Consider the following 13,726-nt stretch of genomic DNA (forward strand, 5'->3'; position numbering starts at 1 on the left):
GCTTAGGGCACACTTAGCGTAGTCAGTGCTGCCTATTTCAAAAAATTGAGCAAGTTGAAGCAAAGCAACCAAGATCTCTCAAAACCAAGAAGATTCAGGAATTTATGTTAGAACAACCCAAACTCAAACAAAAGTTTCACAAAGCCAAACTCAAACCATCTCAAGTATACCAAGAAATTTTGGCCAAGAGAAAGGAAGTAACACCAAGCAATCGAATTGTCAAAATCCACAAAGTAGAAGGCAAAGCTGTCAACGAAGCCCTTCAAGAAGCCTAGTTAGATCGTACTATCAGATTTAGCGAACATCCAGGAGTCAACCCTGCTTATGCCTTACCAACCAGGCATGATTTCTATGATTAGACCCCCTTGTTTCTCCACATCTTCTTGCATAAGCTTCACTTTCACATTAGAGTCATCTTTGTAGGTAAGCTAGCCGTCCTTAGTCATCCCCTTAAGCATTTTAGCTCATCCATCTCATTTAGATCTTTGCCTTAGAACCAAACCAATCCCATCAAGCCTAGCTAGCATCCCGAGAGCCCAAGCCTTCAGAATTGTTGTCACCTTGCCAAGAGTTTGCCATTCCTAACATCTTCCAAATCCACCAATCTCACCAAGGTTATCCCTTTGACAGAGCTTTGTCAAGGGTAATCTAGCTTTGTCACTTGTCATCCCTCATCACCTTGAGCTAAAGATTTGGATCCATAAGTGGTCAATCTCGTGTTCTTCCTAAAGGATCATCAGTCTATCCTTAAGTTGACACAATCACCACCAAGCTTGCACATAGGAAAGTAGACCTTTCATACTTTGGCATCATATCTTTGAAGTTAGAATCTCCAACCCAATCTTCCTTAGGTTTTTCATATAGCTTTGCCTCAACCTGGGAAATCATTTGCATAGAAAAGCCTTCCCCCTTTTGCATCTATCAACATTGTTGCATCTCATCCCTAGGAGCATTTTCATGCCACCCGTCACTCGCTTAGCCAAGAAAAAGAAGGAAATAATGGAGCCATATCATTTGGACCAAACAACATTGCTCCCCTTGAGCACCCCACCATCGTTCAGCCCAAAGAACACTATACCATCACCTACTGACATTGAAGCTTTCATGAACCAACCAGGAAATGCAGTGTTGGTGAACGCCATTATAGACAAGAACAAAGAAACAATCATGGCTAACTTCTGAAGGGACAATGTAGGAGCCTTCGACTTTGGAAGACCTCCTCCCTTATCATATCAATATCACCCATTGTTTGGGAAACTACCACCCCCCATAGGCTCTTATGATTCAAATTATCCTCAATATGTGCCAAAAGAAGAGCCTCAAGCCAATCCTTTTGATCCAACAGACCCAAACATACCAGCCTCCACTCAAGTTGAGATCTCCATTCCATAAGCCAATCCAGCCACCACCACTCCATCCTTGGTTCATACCTCACCACTCCAAAATATCTTTTCCCAAAACACCTCACCATTCACTCCCTTCACTATTTTTGTTGCTGCTCTCCAACCCAGCCTTCCAAATCCACCCATCTCCCAAATCAGTGCTAGCATCTTTGGCCAACCTCAGCAATATACAATAGGGAAGCCACCCATGGGGCCAAGTAATCAACCTTTCATCTCCCCTAGCTTATTCACCATAGCCCAAAGCAAAATTCCATTATTTCAATTAGGTCCTTGGAGCTCAGTGCCATCAACCACAAATCCACAAGCTACTACCCTCACTCCACAAAGCTATCAAATCCGACAAGCTACTACCAATGTTCTTCTAAGCTGTCAAGTGACCTAAGCTCCTGCTCCCATTCTACCAAGCTTTCAAACCCAGCCACCAAGCTATCAAACCCCATTAGTTCCATTGCCAAGGTTTCAATTCCCACCACCTCTACCACCAACTAATCCATTACCTCCTATTACCAACTATTTTTCTATGCCACTTCTAGGAGGTAATCCACCACCCCTGCCAACCACCAACTACTTGTAGATACCTTCCCAAATGGGGGCACAACCCACCTACATTGGTCAAACTCCTCAAATCCAAAGTCAAGTTCCACCAGCTCCCCAACCCTTCCACCTAGCTTCACAACCACCTTACACCTTACCTACAAAAAGTAATCCATTTATCCCACAGCCAGCTTATGTTCCTCAATCCCAACCTCAAATCCAATATCAGTAGCAAGCCTTGCAGCACATGGAACAATATGTGCCACCTCCACCTCAACAACCCATCTTCCATCATTCAATTGCCCAAGCCATGTACAATCCCTACCAGCCCATACCTCACAGCCATCCATATTCAGTAGCCCCATCTAGCACATATCTACCTCAGGGTACTCCTACATTGGGGGCACCCCAACCATCACCTATCAATTCAAAATGGGAAGCCATGAAGATAGCTTTGAAGAACATCCAGGAGGGAAATGATCCAAAGACATTCAAGTTTGAGACTATGTATCCTTATCCATTCGATAGAGCCATTACTATGACTCCATTCCCCAAGCATTTTGAGATACCCAAGTTTGACAAATTCAGAGGAAAAGGGGATCCAATCACCCACATCAAAGAATTCTATATGCACTGCCAAGAAGTGGCCTATAGTGACATCTACCTCTTGTGTCTCTTTCCCAAAAGCTTGGCTGGACCAGCTCTTGAATGGTTTTATAGAATCCCATATGGCACAATCAAAAACTTTGCTGAATTGTCTGAGGCATTTGTAGCCCAATATGCCCATTTTGTTGAGACAAAGCTATCAGTAGTTGATCTTGTCCACACTAAGTAAAAAGGTGGAGAAAGCCTTCTCGAATATCTACAAAGATGGAAAACCCTTACCACCCACATATCTTGCACCTTGCCAGAGTGCCATTTGGTGAAAATGTTTATTGATAATGCCCATCCCAACTTGGCTCACCACATGACCATGAACTGTTTGCAGACCTATAAGGATATCAAAGAAAAAGGAATGATCCTTGAGCAAGGACTCATTAAAGATGGTGTGGTCAAGATTTATAAGGAGGCCAACCAAAATTAATCACATTCCGATGACAAGTCTAGGTATTGGAACAAAAATAAACACGTTGCAACTGATGGGGTTACCAATATGAGACATGTGAATATTGTTGGTCCTTCTCAAAATCAGTCCAACCCACCATATCAACCAAACAATCAACAACCTATCAAATACCAATAGTAGAATAACCAAAGCTATCAAAACCACAATCCAAGACCCAACTTTCAAGGGTCTAGCAATCAAGCTAATGCCATCAATGTAGATGCAGGATCAAAGCCCAAGTTCCAACTTGCACCTAGAAACTATACACCCCTTGGTGAGCCATTGGATGTCATTTTTGAGAAATTGACTAAGGAAAACCTCATCAAATTTCCTCCTACCGAGCAAATTGACCCAGGACAACCCAAAGCTACATGGTACAAAGACATTGAGTACTACAAATTTCATAGAGTAAAAGGTCACACCACCCTCAGATGCATGAAACTAAAAGATTATGTGCAGGATCTCATTGATCGAAAAGAAATCATCGTTGGTGCCCAAACCTCTCCCAATGCAGGCTTACAGATCTATCAAAATGTTTTTCCTCTGCACAACAACCAAAATCCTGGAAAAACACCTATTCAAACCAACAACAACAACACCAACAATTGCCAGCCAAACCAACAGAATGAGAAGAACAATGACCACACTTCATCCTACATAGACAATGGTAGCCTCATCAGTTGTATATCCGAGAAAGAGCCTTCTATCAATGTTATCAATATCCAAGGACCAAACAATGAGTGTGCAGTCACCACTAAAAGAGCATAATTTAACATCACAGGCCCACCAGTTTCACCAGCACCATCAGCTCCATCAAAAAGCCAGTACAATATCTTGGAACACCTTGGGAACATGCCAGCCCAAATCTCCATTTTAGAATTTCTCCGCACCAGTCCTGTGTATAAAGGCATCCTTGAAAGTGTTCTCATAAAATCCCATGTCCCTTTAGATATCAACACTACTGACTTTTGTAATCTCATTGAACGCCTATCCTCCTCGTGTGCCCTATCATTCAAACCCACTGACATACCCATGATCGAGCCAGATCATACTCTTCCACTTCTCATAGGCATCCTGGTATCCAACTTCACCATAAAAAGAGTAATGATAGATAATGGATCAGCCTTGAATATTTGCACCCTAAAATTCATAAAATAAGTTAGGTATATTGAGGTAGATATCATCAGTGAGGTTATCACCATCAAAGCTTATAATAACTTGGAAAGAACCACAGAAGGAACTATTTTGCTGCCAATCAAGGTTGGGCCGATCATCCAAGAGATAGTTTGCCATGTTGTTGATCTAAACCTACCATTTAACATCCTCCTTGGTCGCCCATGGATTCATGCCATGAAAGCCGTTCCATCAACTTACCATTAGTGCATCAAATTCCCGCATCAGGGCACTGAAGTAACCATCCATGCTGATCTAGAACCCTTTGCTTACTGTAATACGGTTGAAGCTTCCTATGCAAACCATTTCCATAGAATTGATATCAGCCAATCCATTGCCAGCTCATCCCACACTTTTAATCACCCAAAAACCATTCTCGCCTCCACCCTATCTACCATGAAGATCAATAACAAAGGCTATGGAGAGTATAGTCTGTCAGATGCATTTGTTGTTGGAGCGCTCCCACTTGATCCACACACCCATGGGCGGTCAACATATCATGAAGCTAAGGAGATTCCACCTCCTCGATACAAATTTCTTGGCCCAACAACCTTTGTATCCCCAAAAATCCCTTTTCATAGGGAGCTCACTCCAGATATCAACAATTGGTTACATAAGGATGCACCTCCAAGAAATCAAGCATGCCTTGATCACTTCAGCCAAAAGTATCCCCAAGAACAGAAGCTCATCACTGACAAATGGAACTATCAAGGTGGTGGTCTAGGACCAGAAGAAGGAGGCATGCAGTGCCCCATCGAAGCTCACAAGTGGGAAATGAAGTCAAGTCTTGGCTTTGGCATACCCACAACTAGGGGCACCAATAAGAATGGTCACACTTTTTTGAACATTCACCACAACCTTGTCAAAATCAAAGACATTCCTAAGGAAGTTGAAAAGAGAGCCTATGACAATATCCCTAACAAAATCTCCCTCAGAGACTCTGTTCTCCAAGAACTATCCATCCATTTCATTGACCTACCACTCGCCCATCCACAACTCATAGATTGGGACCAACCAAGCGTCATACACATTGATGAGTTCATATTAGAGGAAGTGCTTCTGAAATTCATGGGAGCTGAAACACCTCACAAGCAAACAAATCCAGATTCTACCTATATTTATAAGCTAGATCTCAAGGGGTATTTTCGAGAAAATCCCCAACCTAGTTTCGATACACCCAAAACTAGAACAAAGGTGAATCCAAGACTAGCTAAGGCAGCAAAGACGGCCCCTCAACAAGAAAATCCAGAGTCACAAGCAAAGCATGAGGATTTAGCATTGCCTCCTCAAGATAATCGACCAGAGGTGTCCTCTATTATAATTGAGGATACTAGAGAAGTCAACATCGATTCTTCAAAGATCCCCAGACTTGTTCACATTGCTACATCCCTATCGCAAGACTAGGCTGACCTCCTTTTTGAGGTCTTAAGAGAGAACATTGGCTGATTTGCATGGTCATATCATGACATGCCAGGACTTGATCCAAAGGTTGTAGTTCATCATCTTGCATTCGATCGAAAGATCAAGCCCGTCAGAAAAAAGCTTAGGAAAATGCACCCTAAGGTGGCATTACTGGTCAAGGCTAAGTAAGAAAGAATGTTAGCTACTAAGGTTATCTAACCTATCGACTACTTAGAGTGGATCTCCAACATGGTCCCTGTCACTAAGCCTTCTGGTGATATCAGAATCTGCACTGATTTTAGAGATCTTAACAAAGTTTGTCCAAAAGATGATTTTCCCTTGCCCAACATAGATATGATTGTAGATCTTACAGCTAGACATGAAATTTTGTCCCTCATGGATGGATTTTCTAGGTATAATCAAATCAAGATTGCAGCAAAAGATCAGCATAAGACATCATTCACTACCCCTTGGGGAACCTTTTGCTACAACATGATGCCTTTTGGCCTAAAGAATGTTGGGGCTACCTATCAAAGAGCTATGACAACCACTTTCCACGATCTTATCCATAGCATTTTGGAGGATTATGTGGATGATATCTTGGTCAAATCTCATACCTTCATGGATCATCTTGTTGACCTAGAGAAAGTCTTTGATAGGTTAGCCAAATATCATCTCATGTTGAATCCCAAGAAATGTGTCTTTGGGGTCACATCTGGCAAGCTTCTAGGCTTTATAGTTTCTAAATGAGGTATAGAGATTGACCCCAAGAAGGTCAAGGCTATCTTAGACATGCCTCCTCCCTAGATACTGTGACAACTTCATACTCTATAGGGAAAGCTTCAATCCATCTGCCGCTTCATCTCCCAGCTCGCAGATAAGTGTATGCCATTTGCACATTTATTGAAGAAGGATAAAAACTTCAAGTGGGATCCTTTATGTCAACACAACTTCAATAATCTCAAGTAGTATCTTAGTAATCCCCCTATCTTGGTTCCACTAGTTCCTGGTCATCCCTTGATTCTATACATATCAGCCATGCCTACTACTCTAGGGGCACTTCTAGCATAGCACGATGACTACAGTAGAGAATGAGGCATCTACTATATTAGTAGAACCCTAGTTGGTTATGAACTCAATTACACTCCTATGGAAAAAGATTGTTTGGTAGTTGTTTTCTCAACTCAAAAGCTTTGCCACTACATGCTAAGTCATACCATCCAACTAGTCTCCAAGATTTATCCTCTCAAATATATGCTCTCTAGAACAACACTTACAGGCTGTTTGGCCAAATGGGTTATGCTCCTTAACAAATTTGACATCCAGTATGTGGACAAAAAGGCAATCAAAGGGCAAGCTATAGCAGATCACCTAGCTGATGCACCTCTAGTAGATACATATCCTTTGATCACAGAATTTCTAGATGAGCATATCTACCTAATTGAAGAACAACCCCCATGGAAACTTTATTTGATGGTTCATACACATCTCGTGGATCAGGGGCAGGAATATTGTTGGTCACACCTCAAGGAGATTACATTCCAAAATCTTTTAAGCTACAATTTCCTAGCACCAACAATATAGCAAAATATGAAGCTCTTATAGCAGGGTTAAAAATAGCCGCAGAATGGAACATCACTGAGTTACAAATCTTTGGTGATTCTTAGCTCATCATCAAGCAAGTCCTAAATGAATATCAAACCAAAGATGAAAAGCTATTACCCTACAAAGAGCTAGTTGATCAGCTAAACCAACATTTTACAAAGCTTCAGTTTACACAAGTGCCTCGAATGCAGAACAAAGTATCCGATGCTATGGCTACTATCGGCTCGCTCTTGGAAATTCCCCAAGAGGCTACGAAGTATGATTTTTTAGTCGAGTAGCTCCTCACACCCACCTATGTGAATGATGACTCAAACCATGTTTGCATCTTAGTTGGTCCCCAATCCCCTTGGTACCATGAGATTCATGCTTACCTTAAAGATGGTATCATATCCCCTCACCTCACATGCTCCCAATGCTAGAACCTTATCCAAAAATCATCCCGCTATGCTATCATATCCAATACCCTATATCATTGGGGTTATCATGATACTCTCTCTCGATGTTTAGACCAAAACAAGGCCACGATGGCATTAAAAGAAGTACACTCTAAACTTTGCAGTGCCCACAAAAGTGGTATTGTCTTAGCATGACAAATCCTTAGAGTAGGCTACTATTGGCCTACAATTGAAGAAGACTCCTGTGAGTTTGTCAGAAAGTGTTTCCCATGTTAGCAGCACGCAGATCTTGTGCACGCTCTAGCACAAGATCTACAGCTTATTGCACCACCTTGGCCTTTCGCTTGTTTGGGCCTTGATCGAGTTGGAACAATCACACCTCTCTCATATGATGGACATAAATGGATAATAATAGCTACAGACTATTTCACTAAATGAGTGGAGGTAGTTCCTCTAGTCTCAGCTAAAAGAGTTCAGGTCTCCAAGTTCATCTTGTACCACATTTTTTGCCGCTTCGGCATCCCATCCACCATCTTCACTGACCATGGAGGTAATTTTGAAAATCTCAACATGGAAGAACTATGCACTTCCCTCCGCATCCATCACCACTTTTCTAGCCCATATTTCCCACAAGGTAACGGCCAGGCAGAGGCAACTAATAAAACCCTCCTCAAAATCCTTAAGAAAGTTGTCAATGATTTCGGTCGTGATTGGCACCTACAAATAAATCCTACCCTATGGGCCTATCAAACCTCCTTCTATACATTCAAAAGCACAACTCCATACTCCCTAGTCTATGGTTTCCAAGCAGTACTACCTATAGAGGTTGAACTTCCCTCCTTGCGCATATCTTTGCAAGGGCAAATCTCAAATGAAGAATACAGAGTAGCCAGACTCACCCAACTAGATCTCTTAGACGAGAAGCAACAATAAGCCTATGATCATCTCACAGTCTATCAAACTCGTCTCAGCCGGTTCTTCCACGACACTTTCAGCAGGGCAACATGGTCCTCAAAGAAACCATGAAAGTCTAAGCAGATTGAGAAAAGAAAGGCATGTTTGAACCTGCATGGCTTGTTCCTTATGTTGTCACTACATCCTTTGGCTCTAGAGCCTATCAGCTATCTACACCAGAAGGAGAACTCTTGAATGATCCTACTAACATCATTCATCTCAAAAAGTTCTATGCTTGAAGATCCTTGGTATACCCAGCTTTTGAAAAATACAAAAAAGAAAAAAATACAAAAAAGAAAAATTAAAGAGAAATAAGTGTCCAATGGTGAAAACTTGGAAATTCAAGCACCTTGGTGAAAACCTAGTAATTCAGGTACCTTGTGTACTATGACTAATCCATTATCTATCATTATCCTATCCCTCATCCATCCCCTCACCATCCCATAAAACACCTGCTTGTTCCTTTGGTGTTCTAGCCAAATATCCAACATCTAATAAAGCTTGTAAATACCTCCTGTACAGCTTGTAAATCTTGTCTCATCCCTTGTATCATAGCTTGTATATCCGACTCTTGTCCAAAGCTTGTACCATATTCCAGCTTGTAACTAATCTTGTATCCTAGCTTGTATCCTATCACATGCACACAAAGAATCCCATTTTCACTTCAGCTTTTTGCAAACCATCTAACTATCCACCTATCCACTATTACAAACATCCCACCCTTAAAAAACATTTCCATCTCACAAAACCCAAACATTAACAACCTTGTACATTTGTAACATATCTTGGTCTATCAGCTTATATATCATCTTTAGCTTAGTACCATTGTCTCTATCTAGCTTTCGTGTTAGCTCATCCTTGATCAGCATCTTGCACACATCACACAACTCTTGGTTAGCTATTCCAATGTATCCTTTAGATAGATCTCCTATCACCAAAGTGTTATCCTTCTGAGTTCAGCCTGCCAGACACATCACTCATTTAGATTCCATTAGCTTAGGTGCTCTCTGATAGATCCTCGTAGGATATAGCTTTCCTCATGTCCGATATTGGTCAGTTAGTACCTTGTCCTACCCATCTACTTGGCAAACTGTTCTCTTTTGGATTTTCACTTTCTTTTGATTTGGAATCTTCCCTTTTGGGTCTTGAAGTATCTTTTCCAAGCAATCTTTTTGTTCCCTCCTCAAGGTGGCCATGATCTTCCATATCATGGTATACTACGAATGGGGCAAGTTGAGCATCAGGTCTTGATCAAGTCTTTTGTTTTTTTCTTTTCTACTTGTGGGTTACCCAGTATCATTCCCACACTACTTCCTCTAGGATTCATGTGTGATGCTGGGGTAATCCTTGCCTGTTTGTTTTGTGTCAGTTTGTCAGTCCTCTTGATAGTTGGTGAAAAGGCCTTGATGTTCTTGGTAACCTTGGCAATTAACCAATAGTCTTATAGCAAATCTAGTCCTCAACTACATGGTGGTACTTCTCTTTGAAGTATCCCCCTGCTCAAAAAGCTTCAATGGATTCCCTTCATCTCCATTATCCCCCATCCATATCCAACATCCATCTCTCTTACCTCAGCTTGTGCAACTGTATCTCTCAGACTCAATCATCAATCTTAGTCTTAAAGATCCACCAATCCAATCAATCCACCAAGCCTCATCTTTCAAGATCCACAATCCTAGTCCTAGGGATTTGTGAAACCCATCTTCCATCAATCTAACTCTTTGAAATCCTGTTGCATCAGCTTTTATCATCCCATTCGTCCATTTCCCTCTCCTAGATTCCTTTTTATCGCGCTCTGCTCTTTCATTCTCCCCCCAATCCTAGAACATCCTAAGCTTATTTACTCTTGTGCCTCTGACCTCCCTTAATCATTCTCCCATAGTGAGATTTTGAGCTAATTCAGCCCCTTCTCTTTTTCATCTATGTCTTTGCTCATCTCAATTTTTTATGCTTTTCAAGAAGCCGTCGAGCCTCGTTTTCTCTCTCCACTACCTTCTTGAGGGGGCATCTCAAAGTCTAGTCTCTCCTATTCTTATCCAAGACTGGAGCAACTGTGTTGCTAAAACATCTTCCTTGTGTCGTCTTCGTTCGAACTTCTTTGAAATAGTGTTGTCTCAACACTATGTCAAAGCGGGGCAAAATATAGACACCTAAATCTGATTACACCACTTCAGTAATCCTATTTAGTTATCTCTAAAGGCATCATTAATTAAATACCTATTTAATAAATCCTTTGCCACCCCCTAGCTGATTAATCTTATTAAATCATCTATAGTCCTAATTGATAAATCAAATAACCCATTATTTATCAATAAATCTCATTCTCCTATCTAATTCCAAAACCCCCATTTATTAAATAAATCTATTTGATAAATAAAGCCCTCAAATCTAATAAAACCTAACCTATCCCTAATCCTTCATTTAGCCTAATGCACCCCATCAACCCTTACTAACCTAAGCTTAGCCACTAACTCACCCACCCTCATGAATTCCATCCACTTGCACATCTCTAACAAGCCTAATCTAATCCTAACCCAAGCCTAATCCCCCCTCAAAACTTGTCACATTCCCTAAACAAGCTTAAGACTTTCCTAAACCAAGCAAAGTCAACAATCTCAACTCCCTCCAGAATATCCCAACCACCAAGCCATAAGTGCTCTTACAAGGCCATCAAGACTCTTACAAGTCCAATGAATGCTCTTACAAGCACTTATGAGGGCCATTTAAGGCCTTAAGCCTCTTTTGTTGACTCATCCTTGCCCTTTCCTCCATCCACTCACCCTATGACATGTGTCACTCCTTGATTGGCTATAAGGAAGCACAATTCATGTGCTCTCCTCTCATTCAATCTGAGCCCTCCTTAAGCTTTCATCTCTCCTTGCATCTTAGCCTTCCATCCCTCAAGACTGTAGCCTATAAATTGAATTCCCTCCCAACCCATATCATCACAATCCTTAAGCTAAAGTTATAATGCCATTTTGAGACCAAGTTTTACACCAAAGCCATCATCAACACCCAAATCCAAATCCTCCATTGAAGCCATTTTGAGTGTTTGAGCATACATCCTAAATCCATTCAAATAGACTCATCCCTAAAACAAGAAAGGCCTCATTGAGAGAACCTCTTAATGGTTCATATTCTCATTTGAGGGCATCTCTTTGTCTCTCTTAAGGTTTATATTAATTTTGTTGGTTAATGCTATGTTCTTTCAATAGATTAGTGTTTCTTGCTAACATATTAGTGTATACACTTCTAACACTCTAGAATGTGATGAATCATCATTTTGCATTCTTCTTCCAGCTTATTAGGTACATAATGCATATTTTCAAAAACTGGATCCTTAATTACTTCCTATAGTTTATAGATGGATAGCTCTAATGGGAATAGAAGACTAACTTCAACTCAATATACTAGGTCAAATGGGGAAATCCAAATTTTCTTCTTGGATATTACTCTATCTGCCTAAAGTACCATGTGAATCTTTTGTGCCAGTTCTTCTAGTTCTCAGAAACCAACTTCTTCATTATATAAATTAAGTTCTTGTTGCTTGATTCTGCTTGACCATTCCCTTGAGGGAAGTAATATGATGAATGACTAAGGTGTATGTCATTATTTTAGTCATGATCTTCTACAATTATCCTCTACAAGCCATTTTCTCATGCCAACTTTGTTGGCTTTAGATTGATGTCATACTCTTGAACTTCTTCTATCAATGCACCTCTAGTGTTGCAACCTATCTATTGTTAGGTCAATATTCTTTTGATGGTTGAATCAAGCACAAATACAACATGATGAGAGTGCAAGACATTGAATCTAAATTTTTTGAGTGCTCTTACCATTGCATATGTGTGCTTTTTCATTTTAGAGTATCTCAACTCATTCTTTTTAAGGGGAATACTCATGAAAGCAATTGGCACTTGGATACCTTCCTTGGTTTCTTGCTTAATTCTTGTAGATATCATATGGGCTAAGGCATATCAATATAGTATGAAATCATTAGTGTAATCTAGATGTACCAATATAGGTGCTTTGGCTATGGCATCATTAATTTGATTGAAAGCCTTTCTTCCAAAATCATTCCATTTGAAACTTTGACTTCCCTTCATCATATCAACTATGCATTTGGTGATTTTAGAAAAATTAGGGATAAAACATCTCAAAATGTTCACCTATCCAAAGAATTATTTGACTCTAGATTTTTTTCCTCACAAATTCAGCTACTAGATGGCTCTGACATGTTCTGTGCCAATCTCGATGCCTTCCTAGGAGATTATATGAGCTAGCAATTTTCCTTATGTAACATAGAAGACTAACTTCTCGTGATTGAGTGAAATCCCATGCTCCTTGCATATTTTCAAAACTTTCTCCACATCCCTTAGGTGATTCTCTCATTTTTTGGAGAAAACTATCAAATCATCCAGGTACATGACCATGATTTTATCCTTGAGATCAATAAAGGATGCATTCACAACCTTTTGAAAGGTGGCTCTAGCATTGAGGAGCCCAAAGGGCATCTTATTATATGTGAACATTCTCCAAGGGTTGATGAACATTGTCTTGAACTAATCTTTTGGGTTTACCTAAATTTGGTTGAAACAGGAAAATCCATCTAACATGGACATCATTTCAGAGTTAGCCACTATTTCTAGTAAATGATCCATATTTGGAAAGGGATAATTATCCTTTAAAGATGCCCGATTGAAATTTCTAAAATCTAGACAAATTCTAATGTCCCCATTCTTTTTCTAGATAGGTACAATATTAGCTATCCATGTTGAATGATGTATGGAGTAGATAATTCTTGCTTCTAGCATCTTGTGAACTTCCCTAAAGATGGCCTCTAAGGCCATAGGGTTGTAGTTACATTGATTTTGCCTAAAGTGAGTGGCTTTAGGATTGAGGGGAATTTTTTCCTTGAATTGACCATTCCTAAAGGTCTTTAGGTCCTCATATCCCCAAGAAAATACATCTTCATAGTCTAACAACAATCCCTTTGCTTTTTCACTTTCTTCCCTTGAGCAGCTACTACTGATATTAACCATCTTGGGATTATATTTAGTGCCAATTTTCATGCCTTCATATTCCCTCCAAGTTCTACCTTTTCTTTCCCTTTCCCTTCTAATAAATACATCATGCCTATCAAATAGTCTCTCAAG

Source organism: Cupressus sempervirens, chromosome 9 (assembly GCF_028749045.1).
Source record: "Cupressus sempervirens isolate cs-2001-9-10 chromosome 9, ASM2874904v1, whole genome shotgun sequence".
Lineage (NCBI taxonomy): Eukaryota > Viridiplantae > Streptophyta > Pinopsida > Cupressales > Cupressaceae > Cupressus > Cupressus sempervirens.